Consider the following 20,766-nt stretch of genomic DNA (forward strand, 5'->3'; position numbering starts at 1 on the left):
TACACATCCACTCATTCACCAACAGTTCTATATAGTCACTCATACATATACTCACTCATTATATGTAGTGATACACCTATACATCCTGTTACACTTCGACAGTCATCCAAAAGTTACTCACACACATATTCACACATGCAAAAAAACTATTGAACATCCATTTATTTGCATATACAGCAATACACACACTATCACTTTACTTCTAAGAAACCTTACACATACTTACTCTCTTAAACAATCACTTATAGAAACACATACTTATTTAAACAGGAACTCTTATAATCTCTCACTCTCACATATACTCAGTTTTATAAATCAATACTCACATATACTAGATTAAAACATATGTTGTTACTGAAAAAAATAATAGTGAGACAGTTGTTTACTCACTAACATACACATGTACACACTCATCCATCCATACAGTCCTGTACATATGCTGTCTTCAAAACACATACAAACAGTGAGTCAGTCACCAACCCATACAGCCACTTATACACAAAGTGAAACACTGATACATACATTTCAATATTTAAAAGTTACTTGCTAATATATGTATTCACTAAGATACACTTAATAAGGCAGTTAACCAATCAATTATTTTAAAAACAAACATCCATTTACACACTTATTTAACCATTTATTCTTCCATCGTCCTTTACAAATGCATATTTAAAACATATATATGTTTTTCAGAAAGACACACATTCACTGGATGGTGTCATCAGTGATGTCATGAGTGATGTCACTGACCATGTCATGAGTGATGTAATATGTGACGTCATCAGCAGTGCATTGCAGGCGCGCAAGTTATAGTGAGTCCAACTAACTATAACGTGGGAATTTCAATGGTTTTATGCAAGCCCACACAGGTAAGAAGATAGGAGTCTCTTTTAATTTTCAGACAACAAAACGGCATAATGCATTTCGGCACACCTGCCTTCATCGGATGCCTTCGTTTGTTGCAATAGCTGCTCACCACAGATCACAGTCCAACCCAAGTGGGCGATATCTGCAGTCCCCTTTGGTTTGTGGGACTTGTGGTAGTTTGGAGGCTCCTATGTCCCAACTCCTTGTTGGTGGGGTGAAGGTGGGACATAGGAGCCTCCAAACTACCACAAGTACCACAAACCCAAGGGAACTGCAGACACCGTCCACTTGGGTTGGACTTCCGAAAGTGAGACTGCAGCGAAAATCGGCCCTATGAAAGTGGGAGGAGTGTCTCTAGGTATTTTAGAAGAGACGCCCTGTGATCTGTGGTGAGCAGCTATTGCAACAAACGAAGGCATCCGATGAAGGCAGGTGTGCAGAAATGCACTATGCCGTTTTGTTGTCTGAAAATTAAAAGAGACTCCTATCTACTTACCTGCGTGGGCTTGCTTCTTCCCTGGTGTAGGAGGTCGCTGAGTTGGATGTGTTGTGCGCAGCCACGTGCACTGAAAGCCCCCACACCGAAGTGTTCGGCGGACTGTGGCAAACAGTGAAGTATCTCAAGGCGTATGCATTTATATATAGGTATGTGTATGTATATATGTATATATATATATATATATATATATATATATATATATATATATATATATAAATATATATATATATATATATATATATATATATATATACATGCATATATAAACATATATAATCTGTATATCTATATAAATACAAATATAAATGCTTGTATACATATACATATATGCATACAGATGCATGTTATTTATATGAAAGTTTAAAAAACACTAATAAAAGCAAAGCTAAAAAGCCACCTCATTACAAAGAGAATGGAAAGGGGCGACCATTCGGTCCCCCCGAACGTATGGTGGAGTACCACGATCCCCCCGGGAAGCCATCTTGGGCGGGAGGCGAGTCTCGGCTGGTATGCCCGAAGCGGCGTAGCCGGGGCGCGCCTTTTTCCCGCCCTAGAGTGGGCTGGCCTAGACACCGACGCGGCCGGCCACGCCCTCGGAGGCAGGCGGGGGCGGGTTTATGCCCACCCTGAAGACGGATAAAAGGAGCGGAAGCCAAGAAAGCATCCTCTTGTTCCTGTGCTCTGAAGCTGCACCTCCCCGCTGCACGTGAGCTCGAGACGGAACGAAGAGCCAATTTTGAGCGTTGTAATCTTTCTTTTTGTCTTACAGATATCCCGTCTGAGAATGCCTAGGAAAGTCGGAAAGCGGGTCGGTACCGAGCAGATGCTCCACATGCTCATGAAGGAGATAGCCGATCTGAAGAAAAAGGTGGAGGCTAAAGACGGGCCGGGAGGAACGAAACGGCCTTTGCAGGGAGCGGTTCCCGGTGAAAAAAGCAAGAGGCCCAGAAGGGGAGCACTTGGGGGAGACACCCCGGTTCCCGATACCCCACGTGAGGAGCCAATCCCGGTGCCGAGAGAAGGGAATCCAATTCCTGTGGTGGTCACCCCCGTGAACAGAGAGGATATGCCCCCCGAGTTAGCGGCACAATTGGCAGCGTGGTTGGGAAAAGATAGCGAGGGCGCCACGGCTGACGACGCCCGGGCAGTAATGAGGCAACTGCGGGAATCGAGGGAGGCTGCGAAGACAACATCTTCTGTTCCCTTACAGGTCCCGGCGGCTGGAAGTACAGCGGGCCCCAGTTCGGCGACAAGCACGGGGTCTACTTCAGGTAAGCGGCCATTGCCGATTGCGGGGGAGGGGTCTGTGCCTTCTCGAAAGGAAAAGATTGCACAGCATGTCCCGCTAGAAATTAAGGAGTTGATTTGGGCGGATAAGTATATAAACATGTTTCCATTGCTTACCGACCATTACGAGATAGAGCATGTAAAGAGTCAAAAGGAGCTCATGCATCCGAGTGTTTGGCGCGCAAAAATGGCCGCCTTTAAGGTCGACGAGACCATTGGTACTTGGGGCAGAGCGTGGGGCATTTTTACATCCATCATGGGTGAGCGCAGGCCCGAGTTGCTGACCGAGTTACCCATTTATCAGTCGCGTATTATGGAGTATTCTGTGGCATATGGGGGCGATCAGTGGTTCTGCTATGACAATCTGTTTAGAAAAGCTAAAGAACACAACCCATTGCTGTCTTGGGATTGTTACGACTCTGTGTCATGGCAAAAAATGGAGAGTACAGGAATGTTGAAAGTACCATTGGTAGGGAGTAATGGGGGGGAATCTTCCCGCCAAAACTCTGCGACACCCTTTCGGACGGGTGCAGGTAACGAGTACCACTCGAAGCCGAGTGGCAACACAGGTAAAAGGGGGATCTGTTGGAATTTTAACAGAGGGAAATGTACGAGGCCCCAGGGGTCATGCAAATTCAGACATGAGTGTGGGGGGTGTGGGCAGTCATCCCATCCTGAGTCCATGTGCAGAGCCAAAACGGGTGATAACGGTGGTAAGGGAGGCGCCAAGCAGGTCTAATACAGTCCGAGGGGCGCCTTTACCTACCCCAATTGATACCATGGCAATGATTCCTTGGCTCAGCGAATACCCGGATCATGCTTCCGCTGGGGTGTTACGAAACAGGTTTTCATATGGTTTCCGCATCCCAGTGGGGGAGTTTCGGGGTGTACCAAACTGTAAGAACCAACTATCGGTCTTGCAGCACACGGCGGTGGTGCAGGTAAAGATTGGGAAAGAGGTGACTCGAGGTCGTGTCGCCGGTCCCTTCGAGTTGCCACCAGTTGCTAACTTTGTTTGTTCCCCTCTAGGGGTGGTCCCCAAGAAGGACCCGGGTGAGTTTCGGCTGATACATAACTTATCAGCCCCACGTGGCCTTTCCGTGAATGACGCGATAGACCCGGAAGTGTGTTCGGTGCGGTACGCATCTTTCGATGAGGCCGTTGCCATGTTGAATCGCCTGGGGCCCGGGACGCTGATGGCAAAATCGGACATCGAGTCAGCGTTCCGGTTGCTCCCGGTACACCCAGACGATCAGCGTCTCCTTGGTTTTCAGTTTCAGGGTCGCTATTACATGGATAGATGTATGCCAATGGGATGCTCGATTTCATGTGCCTATTTCGAGAAATTGAGTTGTTTTCTGCAGTGGGTATTCACAAGGAAGACAGGTTTTCAACATGTTATGCACTATCTCGATGACTTTCTGTTTTTGGGGGCAGCCGGGGATCCTGAGTGTGGACAGGCTTTACATGAATTTTGTGTCCTAATGAATCAATTTGGTGTGCCATTGGCGCCAGGTAAGACTGTGGGTCCCTCGACCTTGATCGAGTTTCTGGGGATCGAGCTCGACTCGGGGGAAGGTTGTTTTCGATTACCCATGGAAAAAGTGTTAAAATTCAGGTTATCCCTTGAAACATGTATTCGTGCAACGAAAGTAAACCTGCATCAATTACAACAGGTGGTGGGTCAGTTGAATTTTGCCCTAAGAGTGATACCAATGGCGCGCCCCTTTTCCCGCTCGATTGCACAATCCATGGTCGGCTTGAAGGAAGGACATCACCGCACGAGACTCTCGGCAGAGGTTCGCCGGGACATGCGCATTTGGATCGCATTTCTGGCGGATTTCAATGGTCGAATTGTCTGGAACAAACCAGCGGTGTCTTCCGAGGAGTTGGGGCTTTGGACAGATTCGGCGGGGAGTATAGGTTTTGGCGCCATATTGGGTACACAATGGTCGGCACAAAAATGGCCGTCATGGTGGCATGAATGCGGGTTGACGAGTAACATTGCTTTTCTCGAATTGTTCCCTATTCTGGTGGCTTTGAAAACATGGCCTGAAGGGTTTAGGGATCACTCTGTGGTGTTCTGGTCTGATAACATGACCGTGGTTGAGTGTGTCAATAGTCAGGCAGCACGATGCAAATTGATTCTGAGACTGCTCAAGGAAATTGTGTTGTTATGCATGCAACTGAATGTACTGTTTAGGGCGCGACACGTGCCGGGGGTGATGAACCAAGTGGCTGATGCGCTTTCTTGTTTCCGTATGCAGGCTTTCTGGGGTTTTCTGCCCACAGCGGACCCGGTGGCGGCACCCTTTCCCGAAGCTCTCTGGTCTCTCGGTGCCCCGAACTACAAAACCTCGTGGGAGAGAGTTTAGCACCCAGGACGAGGAAGGCATATGAAGGGGCGTTCCGTTTCTATTGGGCCTTTTTGGGTGCTGCCGGGGGGGAGTTTTGGGGTCAGGAAGAGTTTGTGGTGAAATTCCTGCTCTCTTTACATCAGGCAGGTAAATCAGTAGCTACGGCCCAGAGGCATCGGGCCGCCATTTCCTTTATGGCAAAGGCTCATGGGATCCAGGACCCGACATCGTCTTTCGTTGTACAGAAAGCGCTACGTGGGTGGCAACGCCTTGAGGGTCGCAGAGTAGACGATAGGCACCCGATAGGTCTGGATAGGTTGACCCTGTTGTTGTCCGTACCTCCGGCAACGTGTTCATCCCAGTACGAAGCAGTGTTGTTCCGGGCCTCATTTGCACTAGCATTCCATGGGGCTATGCGGGTGAGCGAATTAGTGGCAAAGAACAAGCAGGATACGATGGGGGGACTGTGCCGAGAACACATTCAGGTCAGGGAGGAGACCATGACGGTCTCGTTTGTTAGGTCCAAATCCGATCAGGATGCAATCGGGGACTGTGTAATCATTCAGAGGGTCCCCGGGTCTTCCATGTGCCCTGTGGTGTGCGTAGAGGAATATTTAGCACAGAGGGTAGCAGCATGGGGGGGGGCCTTGTTGAGGCACGCTGACGCCACCCCACTGACGAGGTTTCAGTTCCGGAGGGTACTTGCAATGTCTACTTCGGCCGCGGGCTTGAACCCCGGCGAGTTCGGGACCCATTCCTTTCGGATAGGGGCTGCTACTGAGGCTACAGCCAGGGGTCTGAGTGTGGAGCAAGTAAAGCGTGTGGGGCGTTGGTCCTCTAACTGTTATAAAAGGTATGTGCGGTTGCACATGTTGTGAAGCTGTAATGATATACTCATGCTTCTTGTCTCTGTTTGATTTTCAGTTACGCAAGCTTACGAAGCGGGGCGGACTGTACGGTCGACCCGACTCCTGGGGGACAGCGGTCAGAAATCACCGTCTGCGAATAAGGAGGTGTGGGTCGTGGGCCACTCATACGTGAGGCGTGCCGCGGACGTATTCAAAGCAGGTGATATGAGTCACGTGGCATATGAGTCATGTGGCTGGGGAATACGGGTACAGGGTGTCCTTCTACGGAAAGGGCGGGCTCTGTATTGACCAGTTTCAATTCTTTTTTGAGGGTTTGTTAGAGCGGACAAGGTCACCGCCGTCTATAATCATAGTCCATCTTGGGGGTAACGATCTCGTGGCCACTGGTAGACGACTTCTTCTTGAGGCGATGCTTTCCACGGTAAGTTGGTTGGCAAGAAGAGTTCCAGGGTGCACAATTGCATAGTCCCATATGATCCCACGGAAAGTGTGGCGGGGGGCTATTTCGGTTACTGCTTTGAATCATTCAGTAAGGAAGATAAATAACAAAGTGAGTAGATTGTTTCGTTCAAATACACTGCATTCTGTTTCGCATGGTTGTATCAAAGGGGACAGTATGTATTTGGGGGACGGTGTTCATTTGTCCCGGGTGGGGAACGAGTTACTCATAGGAGACTTCTTAGCCTGGTTAAAGGGTTTGCAGCATGACCTTTAGGTAGGAGTGTTTTGTGGGGGGTCCGGATAGCCGGTCAACTATCCGGCCTGTGGCGGTAAGGTCATGATCGGTGAGCAGTAATTCGAAGATCCCTATGAGGGGGCGTCACCCATTACGGATGGGAGCGCGCGGGGGAGATGGCCAATTGGCCCCTCAACGGGGAGGCGGTCCTGTCTAAGGAGAGGCCGCCGGAAGGAAAGGAAAGGTGGTCAAGGCCCCTTCCTGGATAGGAGGGGCTACGGCCCCTCCTGGGGAATTTCCCGGGGCCAGGACATCTGCGACGGCAGATGGGTAAGTTGTGTGGGGTGCGGGAGGGGGTTTACGCTACCTTTTAGACACCTCACACGAGTCCTCGAACGACCGTTAAATGGCGTCGAGTTTATTGGGGCCCCCGTCAAGTACAAAGGGAAATTGGTAGATGCACTTGAGGTACGCCTCTGTGCGGTCGCTCCTCTCACAAGTGAGGGGGGTATGTCTGGTTTAGGGATCTGACACCGGTTACGACCTTGCCGTTGGCCCTTAACGTTAGGATGTACAATTTCAAGTCAAATGTTTTGTAGGATGTTAGTTCGGCTAGGAGAACCTCTGTATTAGAAATCTGTTAAGGTTAGCCAAACATCGTAATGTGGAAATGAAATTGTACATAATATGAAACTGTTATTTTAATGTTTTATTTTTGTTTCATATTTTAATAAATACGGCCGGGAAGGGTGACTCCCTTCCCGCCTTCCAAAAGTTCAAGAACTGTTTCCGGTTTCCCAATTCTTGGGGATTGTGTTGAGAGGGGGTGGCGGGTATCTCAGCCATATGGAAAGGGGCGACCATTCGGTCCCCCCGAACGTATGGTGGAGTACCACGATCCCCCCGGGAAGCCATCTTGGGCGGGAGGCGAGTCTCGGCTGGTATGCCCGAAGCGGCGTAGCCGGGGCGCGCCTTTTTCCCGCCCTAGAGTGGGCTGGCCTAGACACCGACGCGGCCGGCCACGCCCTCGGAGGCAGGCGGGGGCGGGTTTACGCCCACCCTGAAGACGGATAAAAGGAGCGGAAGCCAAGAAAGCATCCTCTTGTTCCTCTGCTCTGAAGCTGCACCTCCCCGCTGCACGTGAGCTCGAGACGGAACAAAGAACCAATTTTGACCCACCCACCAGCCCCTGAGGACAGCTAGTTGTTTTTGAATAAAGTTTTGATGTGGTAACTCTGTTTCTTGCAGGTTGTGATGATCGTCGTGAAATTTTGAATATGCAATAAAGAATGGTTATTTTCAGTATGTTTTGCAAATAAAGTAATTTTGCACTAGTGTTGATCAGTATTCATGCTTGTAATAAGACATGTTCGTTTTTTAATCTTAGTAAATTAGGTAGAATTGTCGTATTTATTTTGGTCGGGCGGTAAGGTCATGATCGGTGAGCAGTAATTCGAAGATCCCTATGAGGGGGCGTCACCCATTACGGATGGGAGCGCGCGGGGGAGGTGGCCAATTGGCCCCTCAACGGGGAGGTGGTCCTGTCTAAGGAGAGGCCGCCGGAAGGAAAGGAAAGGTGGTCAAGGCCCCTTCCTGGATAGGAGGGGCTACGGCCCCTCCTGGGGAATTTCCCGGGGCCAGGACATCTGCGACGGCAGATGGGTAAGTTGTGTGGGGTGCGGGAGGGGGTTTACGCTACCTTTTAGACACCTCACACGAGTCCTCGAACGACCGTTAAATGGCGTCGAGTTTATTGGGGCCCCCGTCAAGTACAAAGGGAAATTGGTAGATGCACTTGAGGTACGCCTCTGTGCGGTCGCTCCTCTCACAAGTGAGGGGGGTATGTCTGGTTTAGGGATCTGACACCGGTTACGACCTTGCCGTTGGCCCTTAACGTTAGGATGTACAATTTCAAGTCAAATGTTTTGTAGGATGTTAGTTCGGCTAGGAGAACCTCTGTATTAGAGATCTGTTAAGGTTAGCCAAACATCGTAATGTGGAAATGAAATTGTACATAATATGAAACTGTTATTTTAATGTTTTATTTTTGTTTCATATTTTAATAAATACGGCCGGGAAGGGTGACTCCCTTCCCGCCTTCCAAAAGTTCAAGAACTGTTTCCGGTTTCCCAATTCTTGGGGATTGTGTTGAGAGGGGGTGGCGGGTATCTCAGCCATATGGCTATGTTAGTAATCCTTATCGTCGAAAAAGTAGCAAGTTTCTGAAATCATTTTATATGTGAGTTGTGTATGTTATCCTAATACCCAACATTCCAATGACATGGGTTGTACCATTATGTAATGTGTTTTAGTTGCAGTGTTCTATCTTGTTTTGGTTTGTATGTCATTACAATCAAAGGTAACATATTCCTGTATATCCTAAATAAATCACTTGACACAATGCATAGTTACACTGTATTTATTGTATTTATTTTTCGAATGTTTTCAAAATAATATACACTCAAGTACAAAATGTTGTTGCTTCATTTCAAGATAAATATTTAATTTATTTTATGAGAATCATCACATATGCTGATATTACAGTAAGGATAAAATGAAGTGTTTATGTTTTTGTACAAGGACCATCAACATAAGAAATTCCGAATGGAAAATCAACAAAACAATTTGGAAGATGGTTTCGAAATTAGTAACAGTGTCATAGAAGAGCTGAACATACTTTTTTGTAAGTAGCAAGAATGAAGAGGAAGAAATTAATGCTGCAGATATCAGTTGTGATTTCCTAGATGAAACCTTGGATGCAGATTTTGTGGAAGCATTAGATGACATTGAGTATGATCATTGACTTTTGAAATTGATAATCAGGAAAATGAACTACATGATGAAAGTTTTTTTAGAAGATCTATTAAATTATGAGATGGTATACGAATAGAAGGGGAGAATCAAGATGACAGATTGACAACGCCAAGCGGTGTTCGACACAGTCTCCCACCGCACCCTAATACGCAGACTCTACGATGCAGGAATCCAAGACAAGGCTCTCGACTGGATCTGCTCCTTCCTCTCCGGCAGGACGCAGCGGGTCAGACTCCCCCCTTTCCTCTCGGACCCCACACCGATCACCTGCGGAGTCCCCCAGGGCTCCTCCCTCAGCCCGCCGCTCTTCAACGTCTACATGGCTCCACTTGTCCCCATCGTCAGAACCTACGGACTCAACATCGTGTCATATGCAGACGACACCCAGCTCATCCTCTCCCTATCCAATGAGCCCAACACCACCAGATGCTACTTTCGAGAAGGCATGGAAGCCGTCGCCAAATGGATGAAAAACAGCTGCCTTCAACTAAACACCAACAAAACAGAAGTACTCATCATGGGCCCAAACCCCGACGCCTGGAACGACACCTGGTGGCCCACCGCCCTCGGAAACCCGCCAACCCCCACAGACCATGCACGCAACATGGGAATCATCCTGGACTCCGAGCTCAAAATGGACCGCCAGATCAACTCTGTCTCATCTTCCTGCTTCCACACCCTCCGCCTCCTTCGTAAGACCTTCAAATGGATCCCCCTCGAACACCGAAAGACAGTCACTCACGCCCTGGTCACCAGCAGACTCGACTACGGCAACGCACTCTACGCCGGAATAAACAAAAACATCATCCGCAAGGTACAGAACATCCAGAACACCGCCGCAAGACTGGTCCTCAACCTGCCAAAACACTCCCAGCACCTGCGCACACTCCACTGGCTCCCCGTCGAGGCGGGAATCACCTTTAAGATGCTCACCCACGCACACAAGGCCGTCCACGGCACCGTACCAGCATACCTGAACATCCGACTCAAATTCCACGCACCCCAAAGGACCCTACGATCAGCCCAGCTTTCCTACGCCGTGGTCCCCCGCACCAGAAAGACCAGATCGGGAGGCCGCTCCTTCTCCTTCCTCGCGGCCAAAGCATGGAACGCCCTTCCGCTCCACCTCAGACAGACAACATCGCTCCCCATCTTCGCAAGAAACCTCAAAACCTGGCTCTTCGACAGACCCCCTCCTTGATGGAATTGAACCTGCACCCATACCACCCCTAGCGCCTTGAGACCCTTACGGGTGAGTAGTCGCGCTTTAACAAACTCCTGATTGATTGATTGATTGACCCTAAACCCTAAAACACTACCCCCAGCAAGAACCCGCAAACATTACACAAACACAAGTGCACTACCCTAAACCCTAAAACACTAACCCGGCATGACCCCATACACTACCCAAACACCACTGCGCTAACCTAAACCCTAAAACACAACCCCAGCACAAACCTGCAAACACTACCCAAACACCACTGCAATACCCTAAATCCTAAAACACTACCCCATACACTATACAAACACCACTGCACTAACCTAAACCCTTAAACACTACCCCCAGCATGACCTCCTACACTACAAAAAACACCACTGCACTACCCTTAACCCTAAAACACTACCTCAGCATGACCTTGTATACTACATAAAAACCAGTTCACTACCATAAACACTAAATATATCCCCAGCACAACCCCTTAAACTGCACAAACACCATAATACTACCATAAACCCTAAAACTCAACCCCCAGTATGACCCCTACGTTACACAAACACCACTGCACTACCCAAAACACAAAAAAACACTACCCCAGCACAACCCCCTACACTACCCAAACACCAAAGTACGACACTAAACCCTAAAACACTACCCCACAGAAACCCACCAATACTACTCTAACACCATTGCACTACCCTAAACCCTAAGCAGCACAACCCCATACCTTACCCAAACACCACTGCACTACCCTAAACCTTAAATCAACCCCCAGCATGAACCCCTACACTACCAAAACACCACTGCACTACCCTAAACCCTATAGCACTACCCCAGCACAACCCCCTACACAAACAACACTGTACTACCCTAAAACCTAAAGCACTACCCCTAGCACAAACCCGCAAACACTACACAAATACCACTGTACTGTACTACCCTAAACCCTAAATCTACCCCAGCCTGATCCCCTACACTACACAAACACCATTGCACTACCTTAAACTCTAAAACACAATCCCCAGTATGACCACTACATTACACTAACACAACTGCACTTCCCTAAACCCAAAAAAACACTACACCCTGCATGATAGTCTAGCCCAGGACCTAGCCTGCACTGCGAAGTGGGTGCCTTCTCACGCAGTAGCGTTAAGGTGTCTCCATGCATTTAGCAGGGTGTATTCCTTGATCAGGGTATGTAGTGCAGTCCTAGCTTTAGTGTAGTGATGGGGGGGCCGGGCGCCACCGGTCGCCGGCCGGGTCGTGCGTTACGTTAAAAGCACCGCCCCATATTATGCGATCCGGACCGGTGTCCATAACAGTGACCCACAGCTGATTAAAATCGTTAGGGTCATCAGTATTGGGTCCATAACTACATATCATGGTAATTGCCATGTGTCCCAGCCTTCCCCATAGGATACAATATTGTCCTTGAGTGTCTTGTTTGGTGCCCATCAAATTAAATGGCGTGCCTTTTCTAATAAGGATTGCAGTCCCTCTAGCATAGGACGAATAAGAGGAGAAGGCTGTATGAGATGCCCATCTACTAGCAAAAGTGTGGTTGGTGTTGGGTTTGAAGTGTGTTTCCTGTAGAAAGGCAACATGTACACCATGTCTGTCTAAGTACGAGACCACCTGTCGCCGCTTCCGCGGGTCTCCCAACCCCCGAACATTCCATGTAATATTGTTCAAATCAGTGCCTGCCATGAGTCACATATGTCATAGTAATAAGGGAGCCTGCTCGTCTGACCTGCCAATGATAAGTGCCTGGTCGTGGCACGACCTACAGTATTTTCTAGTAGTGGTATATAAGTGTTGTTGTGTCCCAGTGTCCATGTAACGCAGTTATTGTAGAAATAAACAGTACTCGAGTGTGTATGTTCCGAATGCACCATACAAACAACTTGTATCCCCCACCCCCTCCCAGTTGGATCCCCTGTCCCTTCCCAATCATCTTAGCAGACAACCTTAAGTCTTAATCCGCAATGCAACACATTCTTCACAATTCCACCACCTCCCACTGAAGCATCCCCAACTTGCCAGCATACTTTGCCCACCTACCTCCCTTATTTCCAGATAATGGAACAATCATATTACAAAACAATACCAAAAACATTTCCCCAAGTAGTACAGAAACAATATTGGGGAACACCCGCAGGGGGGACATTCTAGAGAGCGAGACCAACCCTTTCCCCTTCCCAAGCCCATGGTCCTGTGCGTTCGGCAGGCTCTTATGAGGGAGGGCAGTGGGGCCTGGAATACGTTATCACTGGATGAACAGCATGCAGACCGTTGTTACATGCAGCATGTAGTCCCAGCCCCAGCATAACACCAAAGTCCTTGATTCAGCCCATTGCCTAGGTTGGCAATGGCCCAGTCTCAGAGATCATTCTTCTTCGTCATCGGTGCAAGCAGCATCTCGTTGTGCCTCGTCGCGTCCATTACCTCCCAGGTGCGGCCTCTTAAGTGAGCGTAGATAATCTTCGGCGTGCTGTGGGTTTATAAAAAATCTTTGCTTTCCCTGGTGCGTCACACGGAGTCTAGCTGGATATAATAACGCATAGTCAATCTGCGCTGCGCGCAACTTTTTTTTACGTCAATGAATTTTCGTCTTTCCTCCTGCACCATTGGAGTGAAATCCGGGAAGATTGAAAAGGATACTCCATTGTACACTAGGTTTTCTTTGGTGCGCGCTGCGCGCAGTGCCACGTCGCTGTCGCGATAATTTAATAGCCTTGCGATAATGGGCCTGAGAGGTGCGCCTGGCTTGGGTCGGGGTCCAAGAGATCGGTGTGCGCGCTCCACTATCAGTTGCGTGGAGAAAGCCTCAGCACCAATAGATGTCAGAAGCAACTTTTCAATTTAGTCCTCCATTCGTCCAGTGTCGGTGGATTCCGGCACACCTGTGACGCGGATGTTATTGCGCCTACTGCGGGCTTTCAAATGTTCATTCTTTGAAGCAATAACACGCAACACATTTTCCATTCGTGCCAACTGGGTTGTATGGCCCGCAGTGGGTTCTTCGTTCACGGGAATACGCCGCTCAGCTTTCGTAAGCTGCTCCTCATCCTTATCCACTTTGTGCACAGTTGCATCTAGCCTTGAGGACATGCGGTCTACCTTATCAACGACTGTGGCGAATCCCTGTCTCATTTCCTGCAGGATTTGCTTCATGTCTAGGTCCGAGGATGGCTCGTCAGGGCCCAGTCTGTTAGTTTCCTCTTCTTCTGCCTCTCCAGTGTTCGCCTTAGGTCCTTTTTTCCCAGCAGATTCAAAGTTGAGTTTAGGCTGTCTGGTGTCTGGTTTCCCCATGGTATCGCCACCACCTAGACATCCACAGGTAATTGTACTCAGCCCGTCCACAGTCTTTAACAAGAGAGTTTAGGCAATGCACTAAAGTTATACAAGTGCGTCCAGGATGCCACTGAGTGACTTATCAGTTCCTCTTCACAGGGCTCCAGATCAGCAGTTCCAGTCATGCTCTCTTACTGGCATAAGTGCCCACGCCGCCAGCACATGGTCACACTCATCCGCTCGTCTCCACAGATGGTGTTACACCTTGTAAATGGCGCCGCAGGTTTGCAGCGCAATGTACTGTTGCTCTCAGGGCTCAGGTACTGACCAGTCTCTAATATCTAAGGCCCCTGTCTCTATAGGCAAAATACAAGAAGACTGGGTAGCTGGCGCCAGAAGTACGTGGTTGTAATGCCTGGCCGATGCTTCAACACTCAACTTTACATTCCAGTCAGCCTCTGTCCCGGCGCTGGTCTCTTAGTGCGCTCCGTAGCACTGCATGGCAGCGAGCAATGTAGAAGCGGCACAGTCTGTAAATGCCAGCAGCTATCTCCTCATTCAGCTCTCAGCAGTGCTCCGGTAACGGTTTCAGCGTTAGCGCTAGGCACCGTTAGTCAGCCGGTACAACTCCCCCAGTGTAGGCTGATCAGCCGCTGGTATGGGAGTAGCCAATCCCACTGTTTCCTGTATTTTATTTTATTTGAAGCAGGGAATATGTGCAGCGGCTAAAGCCCCCTTACCGCGTTCCTTTTGCAGGCTCCTCCTCAGCTGCAGCAGGCGCAGACAGCGCGGCCCGTACTCCGTGTGGCAATCCCCGGCTTCACCTGTCTCAGCCAGCCGCCCCCCAAGAGCCGTGAAGAACCAGGGTCAGTCCCGGCAGGAGGTTCCGATGCACGTAGCTCCGGAGTTCAGGACAGTACGCACCTCAAATTTTTTACAGAGCTAGACAATCCCGTACTGCACATCTGTGTGCATTTAGCTGTGTGTTCCTTCCAGAGTGAGAGGATTATTACCGGATTTTAGATTCCAGGCAGCAGGAGCCTCACAATGTGGCGGCCATGCTGCTCGTGTGCCCTCTAGTGCCCCCAAATAATCAATATTACTTACCGCAAAATCGATATTCTTGACAACGATATTCTTGCACTCAATATTTCCATTCCACAAAATTTTTCACTCGATATTATGGTTCATTCAACATTTTTGACTCGATATTCTCTCTTACCACCTTTCGAAGGAACAGGGCAGGGCCTTGCACCTGAACCTACGCACTCTCCACCTACATGCATGAAGATTAAGCAGCAAAAGCTGAGGGTCATTGCGCTCTCTCCTGAAGTGTGTGATGTTATCTTGGCAGCCTTAAGTTCCCCCATGAAAAACGATTTACACCTGCTGATGGGACAAATTTGTAGCTTGTGGTGTGGTACCAAACCTGTTGATCCTCTGTCTACATCCTTGTCAGCTTTGCTCTGAGCACATTTCAAGGGTACCTTTTTGCCATTTCGAACTCCCTCTGGTCGCTGTAAATGCCTTTCCTGTTCAAGTCACCTGTTGCAAATCTTTGCCTAGAAGGCTTACAGCATGTTTCCTCCTACATCCTTTATTCTGCCCAATGTGAGTTAATTTAGTTCTCACCTTTCTCATGTATTCACCATTTGAGCCTGTGTACAGCTGCCTTCTCATACTGGAGACCCTCAAAACAGTCTTTCTTGTGGCAATAACATCTGACTGCAGGGTTAGTAAGTTGCAGGCTCTCTCAGTTCATCCTGGTACACAACTTTTTTCTCAGACAATTTGGTCCTTAGGACCCGTACCCCTTGTTTACCAAAGGTGATTACCCCTTTTCATGTCTGGCAGACCATCACCTTTTTTGTTCCTCCTCATCCCACCAAGGAAGACAAGGGATTCCACCTTTCAGACCCAACAAGGGTGCTATCCTTTTTCATAGATTACACCAAGAAATTCCAGGTGGACGATCTATTCTTTGTGGGATTTTCAGGTATGAAGAAAGTCAAGGCAGTTCGAAAAGGAACCATCTCTAGATGGATCATCTTCTCTACACCATGGTCAAGAAGCAACACCATGAGGGCATGCAGGCTCATTCACCAAGATCTAATGCTGCAACCACTACGTTAGCAAGAGAAGTACCTGTTCTGGACATCTGTCAAGCAGTCATGTAGGCATCATTGCACACGTTTGTCAAACATTACAGCTCAGACAGTCAGGTCCAGCGAGATGAGCATTTTACCCATTCGGTCCTCCAGGACTTTTTAAGAAAACAGTCATCAGACGAACCTCTGGGGAGAGATTGCTTTGGTATATATTCTATGGTAAGGAATTTGTGGCTAGAAGTCTTTATCAGATGAACTAGTCACTTACCTTCAGTAATGCCTTTCTGGTAGAAAGGCAGATTCCTTACCGGTTCTCCCATCCTCCCTGTTCTGCAAACTGTATATCTAACACTTAAAGAGATCATTTTGGATCTCATACTGGCACACTAGTCATTTCTTTACAGTTTGGTCTATGCTTGTGGTGCAGAAAAACTGTCAAGAACTGAGTCCAGCATGCTAGAGTGGGGATTATTTATTCACTGCGCATGCCACTTCCCTCATGGATGATGGTGACGATTCCACGCAGAGCCGAACAACACCACCTACAGGTGCACATGGGGACTGCTAAAGTTTTTGGGGATTCAGTTTGACACCTGGGTAATAGTTTAAGGTAAGGAATCTGCAGCTAGTTAAAGTCTCTACTAGGTAAGGCATTACCAAAGGTAAGTAAATTGTTCAATAGTTTGTATCTAAATTTTACATCACAATTAAACCGAAATACACATTCACCAGGAGCTTCTACAGCACATTGCATCACATCATTCAGTACTCCTCTGATGCACAAAACCCAGTGATCCCTAAATGAAGTTTAGTGACCTTTGATGCACAGCATCTGATATGCCCATGTGGAACAAAATAGTTACAGTGCTCCCCTGAAGCACATCGCTGTGTGCTACTCTAGATCACACCACCTAGTTCTCCTCTTAGATGCCTCTCCATCTAAGCTTTCCTTTACACCCCCTTGTGCTCACCTGTTGTGACCCTCTGCTGCACTGCTGCATATCCTACAACTCCCCTGAATCTTCTTGCACACCTTGCTTAACACTTACACAGCGTGTCTTTACAAGTTCAAAACGGCTCCAATTTACAAACGTGGGCCTCATTCTTTACCTATCTAATTCATTAATGGGGGAGCAAATTTGTTTTGGTGCATGTGCCTGTATATTTCACTGTTTGACCCTGAAGTCACTTGAACTTGAAGAAAATGATCCACATATGTCAGTCTATGGATGTGTGCCTGCTCTATGTGTGCATGTATGCCTTGTGTCTCTCTGTATGAACAATTTAAAATCAAACCTAAACTCTTTGTCATTGCTCGTCCTCAAACAGCTTTTGGATAAATTGATGAAACACAGAAAGGAAGATTGTTTCAAACATCAATGAGTTAATTCAGATTTGCCTTTTTATTGGTTCCCCCAGGTGCGCCTACATTTCCGGTATCGCCTCTGGTACTACCCAGACCTTTTATTGCAATGGAATGGTGGGCCGATATGTGAACATTGTTATACCAGGAAGAAAGCAGTTCATCACGCTTTGTGAAGTACAGGTCTTTGCTACACCAGAATGAAAAAATGTAGGCAACTAAAGAGTTTTCATCAAATCCCTATTAGCTATATTATATGAAACTTACACAGAAAATTGCATATTAGTGAGTTATTGAATCAATATATTAAATACACACGATTTGTTCTGCAATTGCTGAAACAAACTACTAATTCAAATTACTGCACTAAAATATTTGTATTAATTTCCGTATTCTTCATTTTTCTTAATTTTATTAAAAAATATGTTGAAATATTTATTTCAGTTTAATTCAATGAATATATAGCTGTAAAGGGTTTTTCATTGTATTAGATGTATTCTGTAATTCATGTATTCGTAATGTTACCACAAACTGAATAAGGAAATTATTAGACCACATTTTCAGTGGCTATACTAGATGGTAATAAATGTTAACAGAATCACAACCTATTTGTCTTGTTCTGTATGTGAGAAAATGCCCCTTTTAGAGTGCAACTCCATTTTCTACTGTTTTATTTCATGGTTCATTTTTTAACTGTGATACTGCTGTCCAGAGCTTATGGTCTGACCCACCAAAGGGGCAAATTAGCTAGGCCATTATTGGAATAATATTAACTCTCCTGAAAGGCAATAGTTTGTGTAGCCCACAATGTTCCCATGGCGTGGAAAGCAAAATCGAATGCAGAACTACTTTACCATCCAGTAGAGTGATCATGCAAACATGACTTCAGGCTTACCACTGTAGCCTGGCCACTGTAGTTAAAAAAACTGCAGCCCATCCTGTCAAAAGATCCCTTTTTGACAGGAGAAACCCTTCTTTTTTAGTATTAATAAGTCACCTTTATGTAGGCCTTGTAGCCCACAAGGCAGGTTACATGGTAGTTAAATGTAGGACATGTAGAAATATACCATTACCATGGCCTTACTGTGACAAGCACCCGAAAGCTGTTTTCACTGTTCGGAGGCTGGCAGCGACATAGGGAAAAACTATGGACCCTATTACAATGGCTGGCTGACAAAATCCGTCTGCCTCCGTAACGGAATCCGGGACCGTCCGCACAGGTTCCGGCGATCCCTCACCTGAAATTAGGATGCCACGTGGTGGTGGCAACCACTATTACCAGCATTGTGGTGGGCGGTGCTCACAGCACTGCCTGCCACAATGCTGGAAATGCATGTCGTGCATTTACATGCACAACGCGACTTGCACCGCGCAGTGCCCATCACATTGTGCATGCAAATGCAGGTGCACCCCCCACCCGACCTGTCTGGGGGCCCGCTACGGGCCCCCAAAGACAAAGACCACATGCCTTTCCATGGCGCCATGGAAAGGCTGGTCTCCGCATCCATCGTAATATGGATGGCGGTGTCTTGAAGACACTGCCACCATATTAAACCCTGTTTTCCGCCGGTTGATGGTCGACCCCACAGTCATCCTATTAAGCGGGGGTCTTTGATTTGTGGATAACAGGCGGTTCTCCTCCGCCGGCCTGACAGGGAAGAACCGCCCACCATCCTAATGGGGCCTGTAGATAATTGTATTAAATATTAATTCTCCTTTCTCCAGTTAGGGAATATCTAAATAAATGATTGACCAACTATGTTTAATAATTATTAAAAGTCCACTTAATAGTGATGTCAGACTTTTAATAAATATTATGGAAAGTCTTATTCCTCCATTCCTACATCTCAGAGATTAAATCCACTGGAGAAACTAAGGTCCCAGTCTACAGTGACCACAGATCATTGGTGCGTTGTGCCTCTTGGCACTATTTTTACTTATATCTTCTACAATTCATATCTCTGTTTCACCTGATTGGATTTTTGTCATATTGGACACTATTTTTCTTATGTTGTGATTTTTACTTTTTACTGTTTTGGTATTCCTAAATGCTTTACATATTTTATCTAAGTAGAGCATGTCTGCTCTGTGTTATTGCCACCATGGATTGAGTTCAAGTTAAAACTACTGAATCCTTTAACTTGACCTAACATGATAGAGAAAATATTACTTCTGCTGGACTACCATCAACCTCAATTAATAAGTCCCTTTCCTACTTTTTACACTTTCTTTTACTTTATATGTATGTATTTGTGTGTGTCTGTGTATAACATATACTGATTTCAAACAAATATCCTGTTAGAGACAGCAACATATAATGCATCTTATGATTTCCAAGTTCTAGTAGCAGTTCGTGGGGATTGGGCTGACATGACTAATCCTGCACAGACCCTTATATTGTTGCCATACCCGGCTAAACCCCTGCTCTGGGTGACTGATATTAAGGAAATACATTTTAGAAAGTTACCCTGTCCTGATGCTCCGGAGGCTAATTAGCAATCCAGCTGAAGCCCAGTGGGAATACTGCTCCCACAACAGAGACAAAGGCTTGGGTGGTGAGGGTTGTTTTGTGCCTCTGGCAGGAAGGCCAATTGGGGTAGCTAGCAGCAATCAAGCGAGGATTGACCTGACATGGGTAATCCTGCACCAACTCACCCTCTGGTGCCTTATATATTGTCTTCATACCTGGCTAAGTCCACCTCCCTCATGGTAAATCTGCCCCAGCCCCACAGGACAACTCGGGACATTTATTCAACATCTGCAATACTCCATATTTCCATAGCTGCTTTTTCTCTTTGCTGACATGCCCCTCACAAATGTGTATGTGACTCTGCCAGAGACCTACTGCTTTGCAGAGACACTAATCTTAAATGAATGATTGTTCCCTAGCCAGCAAGTATTCAATGAGGAATAGAAGAGACCAATATCTCTTTCTCCAGCCCACCCTCCCATCACATGGCCTAATATTTTGCTCAAAGATTGATCGAGCGGAAGACCCAAGTATTCAAGAGGTGTGCTGTGAATTGCACATGGGGATTACACACAGCGCATACTTTTTTGGGACTTGCACAACATGCGTAAAACCAATAAAGCTTGCTACGGGTATTTTACTTAGAAAAAAGTTTACAACCTTCCATGGGCTAGTGATTGGAGACCCATGCCTCATAAAATACAGTCAGCCTAATATTCATTTTAATTTTAATATTTGGCAATAATAATATTACTATTTAAAAAAGGTGGCAGCTACTCAAAAAATGACAGGTTCATCATTGAGCTGTAATGAAACTATATAATGGCTTTCTTCATCTGCTCAGATCTTCCTACAGCCTGTAGCAGAGGCCTGTTGTCAAGGTCCACAGTCAGTGATATTGAAGTTATATCTCATTAAGATAGGGAATGTATTATGA

The 20,766-nt window shown here is 46.9% G+C and overlaps 1 pseudogene; it reads left to right on the top strand.

The window, feature by feature from the left end:
• LOC147709550 (fucolectin-4 pseudogene) overlaps positions 1-17,563 on the top strand; it is a 216,100-nt pseudogene extending 198,537 nt beyond the window's left edge.
• Positions 17,564-20,766: the final 3,203 nt, after the last annotated feature.

This window comes from Lissotriton vulgaris, chromosome 6, assembly GCF_964263255.1.
Source record: "Lissotriton vulgaris chromosome 6, aLisVul1.2, whole genome shotgun sequence".
NCBI classification, from domain to species: Eukaryota; Metazoa; Chordata; class Amphibia; order Caudata; family Salamandridae; genus Lissotriton; species Lissotriton vulgaris.